Raw genomic sequence first — 12,559 nt, forward strand, 5'->3', positions numbered from 1 at the left:
AAGAGTTTTATTTACAGTGGTGTTATGACAATATTTACAGGTGCAAAAGCTAGGAATGAGGCTAGAGCGAATGAACATGAACTATGAGGTCTCAGACAAAGTGAATTCAGTGTTATGAATGTGAACGGGAAAATACTATTAGCTAGAGCTATGAGATTACTGTGAAATTTGAACATGAACTGGGATAGGTGAAGCTCAGCAAGGGGAACAGTGGAACTGGAGCCGATGGTGGAGAGACGCTGAAACAGAAGGAGAGCTGAGTCAGAGTTGGTTTGGGAAAATGACTTAGATCCACAGTTGAAGCACAAAACAGCCTTGCTTATTCGCAGGTGGGGTTTAACAGGAGGGGGAGGTGAGGGGAAGAGGCCTGGTTGAGTCCAGAGGAGTAATGATCTGAAATTCCAAACAGAGACAGCAGGGGGGACATGCAGATGAGACTGGAGAGGACAAACTGAGAGTTTTACTGGCTGTAGAGACGTGAGGAGAGACCAGTGTACAGGTGAGTGAGGTTATTGCGAGGATGACAACATTTTCCAAGGAACCAGTAGGCTAGCAGACAATCTGGCAAAGGCTGGTTGTGAATGCTGGTTTTACATACAGCCAGCTTGATTAGTCTCAGGTGGTGATCCTGGGACAAATGATGAAGACTCCGCCCAGAGGAGGAGAGCTGGGGACTGTGGAAAATTACTGTGACAGTTTGTGCCATTTATTCTCATAATTAGTGTGGATGCTGATTAAGCATCCACAGTATTGTTCTCCAAATTATTATTCCATCTTCCATATGTTTTTCGGCATCTATCTCCTTCAACACTGTTCAACTTAGAAAAATCATTCAACCACCGTTAGATTCCTCTTCTTTTGGACATTACTGCTTGTGTTTTTCTCATTTTTAACTTTTACATTTTTTAAATTATTCAAATTTATTCAACAAAAACTTACCATGTATTTCAATGGGGAGACCCTTCAAATCCTCATTCAACATACCCCTCTTTCAACTCTGCTTCCACATACGTTGACTTAGAGTGACCTTTCAAATTTTAAAACAAAGCCAAGACATTGAACTATTCATCTTGTATTTATCTTTTTAATATCTTTTATACTTTTTCTTCAGCACCTGTTTAAGTTTCATGCTTTTTTTCACCTGTTTCAGAGTTTATAATGGGTGTGTATGGGACGGAATGTTGGAGGTTAGAGTGAGACAGGCCAACTGCTAGACTGGGAGCAGAGGAAAAGTTTATCTTAAAATCTTCTCTTTAAACTGCTGCTGTGTCCACAGCATTCGGTCTACAGCTATCATTTTACGTAGCCATCGTTGCCCTCTTTCATCCAGTGTTATTGTTATTGTAATAGATGTTATAGTTCTTTCATAAATGTCACCAATGCACAGCCTTCTCCCTGCAACTCTTCCATAGAGTCCAGTGTTAAAATGGCTCCCAAAATTCGTCTGAAAATCAGAAGTACAGGCTGTCTTTACACTGCCACCATGTCCATATAATAAACTCCACAGGCATGAAAACTGACAATTCTGTAGACTGGACATTGCTGGTGCTCACAGTGAAAGAATTTTGTCAATATGACTTGTAGTTTTCTCTTGAGAAGCATTTGTTTTGAGCTCACTTTTCTGTTTATTTAAACCAGCAGCAGACAGTCGCATGTCTGTGTCTGTGTGTGTGTGTGGTGCCACTGGCTGAAGTCACTATAGCAACCAGGCTCACCTGCCTGCTTAATGAGCTCAGTCACTCTGCCAAGATTAATCTTAAAAACTTCTCTTTCAGCTGCTGCTGTATGCACTATGCTTGCTCTACAGCCATCATTTTACCCTCAAAACGTAGCCATCGTTATTCTCTTTCCAACACTGTGTCTTCCAAAGCTCAGAGATGCAAACTTTTTGTGGATCCAAGTAGCGGGATTACATTTCAGTCATTCAGTGATTAAAAAAATATGAACTTTTAATATTCATTCAGTTGTTTTCTGACTCTGTATTTTCTTTTGTCATTACTCAGCTTTTTCTAATTTACATTTTAAACATGTTCAGCTACTTTTCAACTTCTTCTTCTGTGTGAACGTCAGCTTTTAACAGTTCTGGACTTTTGTTTTAGGTGCAAAATTCTGTATTTTTCAGCTCATTCAACATTTTAAACTTAACATTCAGCAAATACTTGATTTCAGTTCAAAACATTCAGCTGTCAGCGTTCACACTGCAGTTTCTTCAGGAAAATGTATTTTCTAGTATTCATACTGAAAACATATTCATAGTTATTTCATCACTGGATTGTTATTAACTTCATAGCTGGGAGGCAGTGATTACACTGGACCATTATTAACAATTTTGACACATAATAGTTCGAAAAAATCCCCTGGTTTGTTCTACACACCCACTCACAAAGCCGTATTAATTTTCATGGCATAGATTAAAGAAGGTGGTGGAAACATTCCTCCGAGATTTTGGTCCATACCAACATGACAGTATCTGTCAGGGTCCTGGGTCTGAGCGACCCAGGATCCCTGAGCAGTTATGGACTCGTTATATTATATGTATTTTTGGTGTTGCTGCCCCTTTTCTCTATGCTTGTACATATGAGTATGTGTGGGTGGAGGACCATTGAGGCCGCGTCCTTTAAGGCTGCAGACATTGTGGAGTGTCCTAACAGCTGCTTCTGTTGTTTCCTGCAGAGAGAGCGTGGAAAGCGGAAGAGCAGCAAGCACGGGAAGTGCAGACACACGGGAGCAGAGAGCACAAGACACGGACTTATTGGAAGGAAGACACGACACGGGAGTCACGGGAGGGCACGGGGATTTACTGTTATTGTTTCATTCACTGTAAATAAACGCACTGTTTATACACAGAGCACCGCGCCTGGGTCCAACTTCCCTACACCCCCCACGGTTTGCCCTGCCAAACTGTGACAGTATCACCCAATTTTTGCATTTGTTGGCTGAACATCCATGATGGGAATGCCCCTTTCCACCACATCCAAAAGACGCTCTATTGTAGTGGGATCTGGTGACTGTGGAGGCAATTTGAGTACAGTACATCATTATGTTCAAACCAGCAAATCAGTTTGAGATGATCTAAGCTTTGTGACAGCACTGGAAGCAGCCATCAGAACATGGGTACTCTGCTAAGGATAAATGGATCCATGCTGTTACCATCACTGAATGCATATTTTCATTTTCTCATCAGTCTCTGTAAATCCCAGAATTGGTTGTGAAGGAAAGTCCCAGCGTACCTTACCAGCTATAATGGCTTCAACTCTACCGGAAAGACTTTCGACATTGTTTAGGAGTGTGTTTAGGGGAATTTTGTGACCGAAAGCAGGTTTGTGAGGTCAGACGCTGATGTTGGACGAGAAGGCTTGACTCACAGTCTCCGCTCGAATTCATTCCTAAGGTGATGACAAGTTCTCCTGGGAACTACCAATCCCAGACTCATCCTTTGGCTCATCAGGCAGAGAAGCATGATTTGTCACTCCAGAGAACACATTTCTCCCCTGATGCCCTGATTTTTTTGGCTCATGATCAAGAAAGCATCTACCTTAATGCATTTCAGTTGGCTTCTTTTACCTTCCTTTGGGGTTAACGATTAGTTATGTAAACTAAAAAATGAACACCGTGTCAGGCATTTTTTCCTAACTCCCTTTGTTCTGTTGTTGTGTTTAAGTATCCACTGTGGTTTAATGTGCTGCAAGGAGATGTGCCACTCTCTCAGAGATATGAAAATAGTTATCCCACAGAGCGAAAGGGAAAACAAAAGGAGCTGCCCAACTTAGCAGGAGCACTTGACTTAAGTCAACAAGCATGTGAATGAATCTCGTAAAACCCAGGGAGTTGAGTCAGATGCTGTCTAACTGCAGAGTAAAAAAGTAAAAAAGCAAGAATGTTAAACATTTTGGATGGTTAAATGCATTTGGGGATGAGATGTTTTACTTATTGCTCAAAATTCCTCAGCAGCATCTGCTTCTCATGTTAAAAACTGTGACAAGTGTCATCAGTTTCTCATATAATATTGTTACGACTGCTGTCGTAATGTTGTCTAAATATGCAAATCTCAGTGTGAATGTGGCTCTCCGTGATTGGTGGATGCAAAGGACTGACCATACGGACTGGCTAAGCAGCTGGAAACGACTTATATAATGGTAGCGCATCAGGAGATCTTTTGTTACTTGCCCAGTGCTGTTGGCCTTATACAGGAGTATGTAGGGGTGGACTGCCAATCTGTTTGATTATATCATGTTTTTCGTAGACATGTTGCTGTCATTTGGTTTAATTCTTTTGAGCAGGTGAGTTTGGTAAATCGTCGAGGTTGGCCCCTTTTGTTGTTGTTTTGGCATTAGGTCCACCCTGAAGTTATAACCAGCTCCTTCTTTTGTGTCAAATAACCTAACATATCAACTTATTGTAAATAAATCATTATCAAACTTTACCATTTGTGTGATGTGGCTGCTTGGGGTCTGACGAGGAGAGATCACCCTTTTGTTGTGGTCTGGCCACCACTAGACGGGCCATAACAATGTGAATTTGCATGTTTTTCTGCTATTCCTGGGTTTTAGATGAATTATTGTATAAATGCATTCAATCAAAACCTACAGCACATATGTAGATGGGCAAACATGAGCTGCTGAGTTAAACATATATGTGTTGGAGTAGATAAATGCATGGTTAGTAGTATTCTTTATACAGATTTCCTATATAATACATATTTAGTGCAATTGTTTATGGTTGTTGTATTTGCAATACACCTTTTTCTGTTTTCAACCTCACCCTGGTTCACCATGAACACCCCAGTCACTGCTCCACCAAGCAGCACCTAGTGCTTTCATAGGTTACTAACATACACTAATACTATAAGCAGTACATGCTTAATGAGGAATTTTCTAGCACATTTACGTGAAACTTAGTATTTTTTATTATTATTTCCCATTTAGTTCCATCATTTTTTCAAATTGCTCCATATTTTAAACTCATTTCAGTCCTGTTATAGCACACAAAGCCAGGACAAAAACGCAGGACAAACACAGCAGAAATAAACAAAAAAACAAATCAATTGTCAGAGCAGGAATCTAACTTGAGAGCAAACCAGGAAATAACAGGAGTGCGAAGCTGATATGAGCATTACATGAAAGAGGGAAACACAGGAAAAATGGAAAAAATGCAACAGAAAGTCTGACAAAGACAGGTGAGGACAGGATAGACAGATGAAGGACAGATGGTGAGACAGAGTTAAAGAATGAGGTACATGTAAACATAATCCTACAGACGTGAAGACGATCAGTAAAAAATAGACAAAATGTGTGAGGAAAACCCCCAGCAAGGTAAAACAGGAAGTAACCAAATGAAAAATACTAAATACAAGATGATAACAGAAACATGTAGGCGAGCATGTAGATGAGACAGGGAACCACCAGGGAGACTAGAATAATAATAAAACTGAACTGTTAGGTAAAATTAGGACATTTCTCTCACCTGATTCCTTCAGAGTTAGCTGACTTATTGTATATTTCATAATATGAAAGATTACCCATTTACAGGGCCTGCAAATATGGAGATGCTTTAAAATACAGTTGTGGTCAGAGGTTTAAATACACTCATTATGAGTATAAAAGTCATATGATCTCTTTGAACTGTTCTTTTTCCAATGTGGAATGATTGTCAGCATACATCTTTAGTGAGTTTTAAAAAACTGAATTAGAATTAGGTACACAAGTGTTTTGGATTTTCTCTAATCCTACAGGATTAAAAGTATCCATAAAGGCTCAAAATTATACAAACACTCTTGCAACTATGAGGTGCTAAAGGACTGCAACGTCTTCTAACTTGAGAAGGCTGGTAGCTTCTCTTTGCCAGTATAAAAAGGATTTGCTTGCCAGCACTCATTTTTCTGGCCAAAACTCAGAAAAATCAGAAAGTCCAAGGAACTCAGGGAACATCTAAGAAGGAAAACTGTAGATTCACACAAATTGGCAAGGTCTCTTGGAGCCATTTCTAAACAACTGCAGATACCTACATCATCAGTTCAACCATGATATGCAAGTTTATTATTTGCCAAGATCTGGAAGAAGGCTTGGACTCTGACCCTCAGATGAGAGAAATTTGGTTAGGATGTTCAGGAAAAGATGTGTGTTTGGAGGAGTAAAGGTGAGGCTTTCAAAGCTAAGATCACTATATCAATTGTCAAGCATGGTGGTGGTAGCATCATGCTCTGAGTGTTGTTGTTTTTTTTTTGCTCGAAGTGGTACTAGTGGTGGTATATTCCACAAAGTAGATGGAATAATAAAAAAGGAGGATTACATCCCAATTCCTCAACTTCACCTCATATTTACAGCTACGCTGGTTAAAACTGGGTGTTCCAACAGGACAATGATCAAAACATACTTCAAAACTGTTCTGGAAAGGCCTTTCCAAAGCCCTCACCTGAACTGCATTGAAATTTTGTGGACTATGTGTAAAAGCTGGGTCCATGCCATGAAACCAACCAGTTCAAACTAACTGTGCCACTTCTGCCAAGAAGAGTGGCCAAAATGTTAAGCCAGAATTATGCCAGAAGCTTGTTGATGGCTACCAAGAGTGAATAGGTGAGATGCAACTTGCAAAGCAACATTTAACCAAACATTAGTGGGGATGTATGCATATATTTGACCCTGTATGACCCTGTGTAGATTAGAGATTACATAAAGTTAAACTTGCACCCAATTCTTGTCTTTTTTGTTTTGTTTTGTTTGTTTTTTAAGTAATTAAAATATATGCTTTGTAATCATGTAATCATGTTCACATGTGATATGTGAAAATGTGAAAGTTAGGAGGGAGATATTTTCAGAATAAAGTCAGAACAGTTAGCAGCGTTACAGAGCATCTCCTACTCAATGCAAACATGCTGCGGGGGGGGGTCCAGTGTAATCACTGCCTCCCAGCTATGAAGTTAATAACAATCCAGTGATGAAATAACTATGAATATGTTTTCAGTATGAATACTAGAAAATGCATTTTCAGTTCTACAGCGCTATATACATATGGAGCTACATATCTAGATTTTATATATATATATATATATACACACATATATGTATATATATATATATATATATATATATATATATATATATATATATGTATATGTATATATATATATATATATATATATATATATATATATATACATATATATATATATATATACACACATATATGTATATATATATATATATATATATATATATATATATATATATATATATATATATATATATATATATATATATATATATATATATATATAATATGTGTGTGTGTGTGTGTGTGTGTGTGTGTGTGTGTACATAGCGACAGTGAGTACTCAGTACTTTGGGAAAGCTCCATGAAGGCAACAGAAAGCAGTGATGAAGATCTGACCTGTAGAAACCTTTTAACAACTTTTAATTCCATTACATCAGTTTTGCTAACCAAACACTTTGTTTGTGGCATCTTGGATGACCTCTAAGCCAATATTAAAAAAAAGAGCAGGGTGTAAAACTGAAAATAAAAAAATGGAGTACATCCAATCAGACCCCACCCCATGAGATCGTACAATCACTTATGGCAAAAATAATGAAGTCATCTTTTTATGTATTAGTATCAGTGTTCTTTATCAGCCTCTCACATCATTATGGAGGAATTTTGGCCCACTCTTGGTGTTTGTGGTCATTTGATTAAGTTCTTAAGTTCCTGCCACACCATTTAAATTAATGTGGGCTCTGGGCTATTGCAACACCTTGACTCGTTTCATTTTCACCCATTCTGTTGTAGATTTGCTGCTGTTAGTGTCCTGCTGTCGTATTGAGGATTTTGTTCCATGGTTTGTCGTATGGTTTGTTCAGATGCAACTTTACAAACCTAACCCTTGCCGTCATCCATAGGCTTTCCCATGGCAGCCTTTCCAAATAAGGCACACGTGTTCAGTTTTCTAATTGTACTGTCATGACGTTTAACATTTAACATGCTCACTGAGGGCTGGAGAGCCTGATATGTGGCTCTTGGGCTTTTTGCAGTTTCTGACATCTGATGAGGAGCAAGACTTGCTTCTTTAAGATGATTGCTGATGTCTTTCTTGCTTGGCACTGTGTTAATACACACTTGAATGCTGCAGACCAGCAAACTGCCAAAACCTCTGTTTTTTTTTATACAGGTGCTCATAAATGCTGATGATCAAGTTCATTTTATAATCAACCCCCAGCTGTTACTTACCCTCTTAATTATTATGGAAGCAGTAAAGGTGTGCTTAGTTTTTTGTACACACCAGTTCTGTACTTTTGACTTAGTTTTCGCTAATAATCCAGTTCAGTGTGTCATGTTTATTCTTCTGCGGTTGTGTTTACCTAAATTGAAGACCTGGTTATTGTGACTCCTGTGATGGATTTTTTTTTAATTGTTATTTTTTTTTAAAAAAGAGTATATTTCGAGGCTTTGTGAGGGGGGGGGGGTATTGACAGTTAAGCCGATAAACTCAAAGCAAAACTGGTGTGACGATGAAGACAATAGCAAGCTACTATCTTTATTTGCTTATTTGCTTTTGTTAAGATGTCAAACACATGATGAGGTTACTTCATGAAAGCACAAATAAAGAAGAGATGCATGCACTCCTTAAGGCAAAACAGTTGTTTACTGTTAGGCGCACAAGATCAGTTAAGTTTTGGCTCAGGGGAAAAACATATGGGGATTTTTTTTTCTTTGCCTCTCTTCACCTGTGCAGCACTACAGGTAAAGAAATATCCAACTGTTGTATTTTGTGGCGAATAGGACAGAGATGCAAATGGTAACCAGTACGCCAATAATAACATTTGTTTATTCTGGTTTGAGAAAAGCGAGCAACAGTATCTTCATATAACTATACAAAGATTGTCCTATCTTAATATTACATATTAATAGATGTATAACACCATGCTACTGCTGTTTGTGTAATACTTCAGCTGCCAATATTCCAGTAGGGGGCACTATAATCTTCATACTACACATTTAATTAGTGAAGTAATAAAATAACATATAATAATATGTTATACTACTCCCTACCTGATCCTACTCCCAAGAATAACAACTACCTCCTAAAACTCACATTAAATTCATTAGAGATTTTGTAAGTGATTATTATTGATCAATGGAATCATTCTCAATAATTGTTTTATGCTTTTGATGGCATATATAGTTTTTAGTGCTTAAACGTAACTAGCAAGCGAAAGCAAAAGTAAAAAGCGGGGAAAAAAGATAAACAAAGTGCAAAGCATGAAGAGCCCAGCAACTATGGTCTCAATCCTCTTATTGTAACAACATAACAATTGACAACAACTCTAATAGAAATCCACGTGCAAAAGAGTTAAAATAGGAATGTTATCCTTTGGTGGTAGACATTATTATTGCTGCATCAGTTCATGCATTTGCCACAAATGTCTATCCTTGCAGTAAGTGGCAGCTGACAAACTGGTATTGTGTTATGCTCCATGATGAAAACACACTGCATGTCCTGTATGCTCTCATGCACTCAGGTCTAAGACTTATTCATGATTCCTAAAAGTAGAATGACAGGCAGAGCCTTTGAACAAAGTTATTACATCCAGTTTACTTTAGTTTTTGTCAAAATTTCCCCAAGTGCTTTTTTAACAGAGGGAAACATAGCATTTCTAAACATACCAGTTTTCTTTAGAACCATAAACGATCTCTATTTGCACACATTAACAGTTATTTCAGAAAATACACCAAAAAAATGACTAACGACTAATGACTCCCCTGAAAAACTGACCTTTTTATTTGAGCCATAGCACAACCCGCAGCTGTCCAGTGATGTGCATCACTTCGTATTGCTCAAAGTTGGTAAAAGCTGTTCAAACTGAGGGTTATTTTCAAATTTACACACAGTATAAAAACGTCAGCAAGGGTCTGAGCTGTCATGCCAGAAAGCACTATGGCAAAACCAAAAGAAATCAGTTTAGACTTGAGAAAAAGAATTGTTGGTGGTCACAAAGCAGGAGATGGATATAGAAGGTTATCACAGAGTTTCTTGAGAAGTATCAACAAATTACAAAGTACAAAATAGTACAGATCAAACCTGGCAGACTTAGGAAGTGAAAGATTTCAAAGACTTTGGAAAGAAAATTAGTAAGAGATGTGTCTAAAGACCCAGAACAACTGCCAAGACACTATTGAATGACGTAGCCAAATGAGGTAGTCTCAAAGAAGATGATCACTAGACCCTTGCACAGCTATGGACCGCGAGTTTGCAGACCAAGAAGAATTCCACTTCTGCAGATGAGACACCTTCAAGCCAGACTGAAGTATGCTAAAGACAACCTGGAGAAAGATTACACAAACTGACCTTTGGTCAGATGAAAAAAAACTAGAACTCTTTGGCTACAGAGATGCTGCCTATGTTTGGAGAAAGAAGGGAGAGATGTACACTCCAAACAACACTGTCAGCACAGTGAAACACGGTGGGAGGAGTCCAGTGGGTGGAAGGAATCATAAAGAAAGAAAGACGTGAAGAATTGAAAGAAAATGTCAATCAGTCCACAATAAAAAACTGGGTCTGGGTCATCACTTTGTCGTCCAACACAACAACGACCCATACATACGTCGATGGAAGAAGTGCCTCCAGAAAACCAAAAAGAATCTAACTCACCAACCTGCACAAAGCCCTGACCTGAATCCCATTGAAAATCTGTGAGGTGAACCAAAGACCAAGCACCATGCCAGACCATCAAACCTAGAGGACCTTCAGAGATTCATCAACGAAGTGTGAGTTAGGATTGCTGAGGAGACGTGTGTGAGACTTATCCAGCAACAAGGATACATAACTGACTACTAGCATCAGGAGGCCTAATGATTTTTGACCCTGGTAGTTTTTGATTTTTGTGAACGAATTTTGTTTCTGTGCAAAGTAAAATAATATAAGCATCTAAAATGAAACTATGATGTGTTAAATATTCCTTAAAGATTACTTAAAGAAAATTTCATTTTTATTTCAGGAGTCTAAAAATTATTTTCTCTTCTGCATCCAGCAGAAAAGAAGGTAACCCAAGGTAACCCTTCACCATCTCTTAAGCTGTTGGGAGACTTCCCATGATGCATGAGTGTTTATCCTCCACTCCTCTCTTTTCCTTCCCTATGTGCTCATTTGCCATTTCTGCATGTCATTAACCTTTTTCTGCTCTTTCCTGTGCAGCAGTTCATATTTTGTCCTGTTTATTTTTCCCTGTTTCTTCTTGTCTTTCAGCTATATGTCTGTCCCTTACTGTCCCGGTACTTGAGGTCTTGTCCTGCTGAAAAGGAGTTCTTCCTGTTCACTGTTGCCATGCGCTTGCCCATAGGGATTGCTAGATTATTGGGGTTTTCTTTCTAATATTTTTGGCCTAATGTGAAGGTGACAACTCTTCTCGTAAACTGGTGCCGAATAGATAGAGTAAATTCTACCACATTCCATGTAAATAGATGTACTTTCTTTTCATAACTGGGGACGTTCCTAACTTTCATGTAGTACTGTAAATATAAACTTAGAATAAATAAATTACTAAAATGTTGGATGTCTCAAATAACCATAAAAACACTGTATATTTTCCAGCTAGTGGCAAGGCGATATGCCACAGTCAGCTTTGTCTCTAGCCCCGCACTTTTTCATTCACAGGAATCTTGTTTCTCACCTAGCTCCTAGCCATTAAGACCCCTTCAGATGTAAACATGGCTCCCAGCTGCCCAGCTCCTAATCCTCACTGCTGCTAACTACTGTGCAGGTCCTGCAGCCTAGAACTGTTCCCAATATCTCAACATATTTTAGCTTCGTATTTCAGCTCCTTGACTGCTGACTCATTTTTAAAAGGGTGTCATTTGTTCTCTTACTTCAGTTTTGATTTAGTGAATTATTTGTTGGAGGGCTTTCAAATCTCACTCTACATTAGTGACAGGGCCAGGGAAATTTATTGCATTTCAGTACTCTCCTAAATGCCTCTTGTCCATGTAGCCTTGGTGTATTTTGTTTCTACCTTATAGTTTTGCAGCTGTTATTGATTACATTTTATTTTTTCAGCATGATTTAGCCCCTTTGTCTGTGGTCTGACAATTCTGAGTATTTGTAGCATGATATGAAAATGTTTTTCTTCTCAAGAAAGCCAAGTTAATGCCTTCATGAAGGAATCACACAAATATCATGTAGTTCTTCAAAACATACAAGGATAACTCCAAATGAGGTTTTGGTACACACATGCACTCACACACACACACACACACACACACACACACACACACACACACACACACACACACACACACACACACGCATGCTCTAAAATTTAAAGCAAGCCCATTGTTGTTTTATGCAAAGTGTCTGAAGCTGGATAGGTCGCACAGAGACATATGCAAATCAGCCAGAGTCATCAGCAGGGTGTACTGCTGAGGTGAATGCTTTCCCACTTAGGAAAATCCTGATGAGCAGCAGTAAGAATTACAAAACTTCTTATCCCAACATTCACTTGCTTCCTTTTGAATACTTAGAGAGAGGGGGAGACAGCAGCTGGAGCAGCACAGGCTTTTAACTCAAGGTGAGTCA

At 38.6% G+C, this 12,559-nt stretch overlaps 1 protein-coding gene and 1 long non-coding RNA gene across 3 annotated transcripts in view; one reads left to right on the forward strand and one right to left on the reverse strand.

Annotated features, from left to right (window-relative positions):
* LOC102080672 (uncharacterized) overlaps window positions 1-12,559 on the reverse strand; it is a 21,649-nt gene continuing 9,090 nt past the window's right edge. The window contains exon 4 of the long non-coding RNA XR_003221982.1: window positions 1-239. This is a non-coding gene — a long non-coding RNA (uncharacterized LOC102080672). The remainder of the gene's footprint in view (window positions 240-12,559) is intronic.
* The window catches only part of pou2f3 (POU class 2 homeobox 3), a 20,932-nt gene continuing 20,673 nt past the window's right edge, over window positions 12,301-12,559 (forward strand). Inside the window, exon 1 of one of the 2 annotated variants that reach the window (XM_005456160.4) lies at window positions 12,301-12,551. The gene's annotated coding sequence lies outside the window, so the exon portion shown is untranslated. The remainder of the gene's footprint in view (window positions 12,552-12,559) is intronic. The other variant, XM_005456162.4, reaches the window with a different exon arrangement.

This window comes from Oreochromis niloticus, linkage group LG10, assembly GCF_001858045.2.
Source record: "Oreochromis niloticus isolate F11D_XX linkage group LG10, O_niloticus_UMD_NMBU, whole genome shotgun sequence".
Taxonomy (NCBI): domain Eukaryota; kingdom Metazoa; phylum Chordata; class Actinopteri; order Cichliformes; family Cichlidae; genus Oreochromis; species Oreochromis niloticus.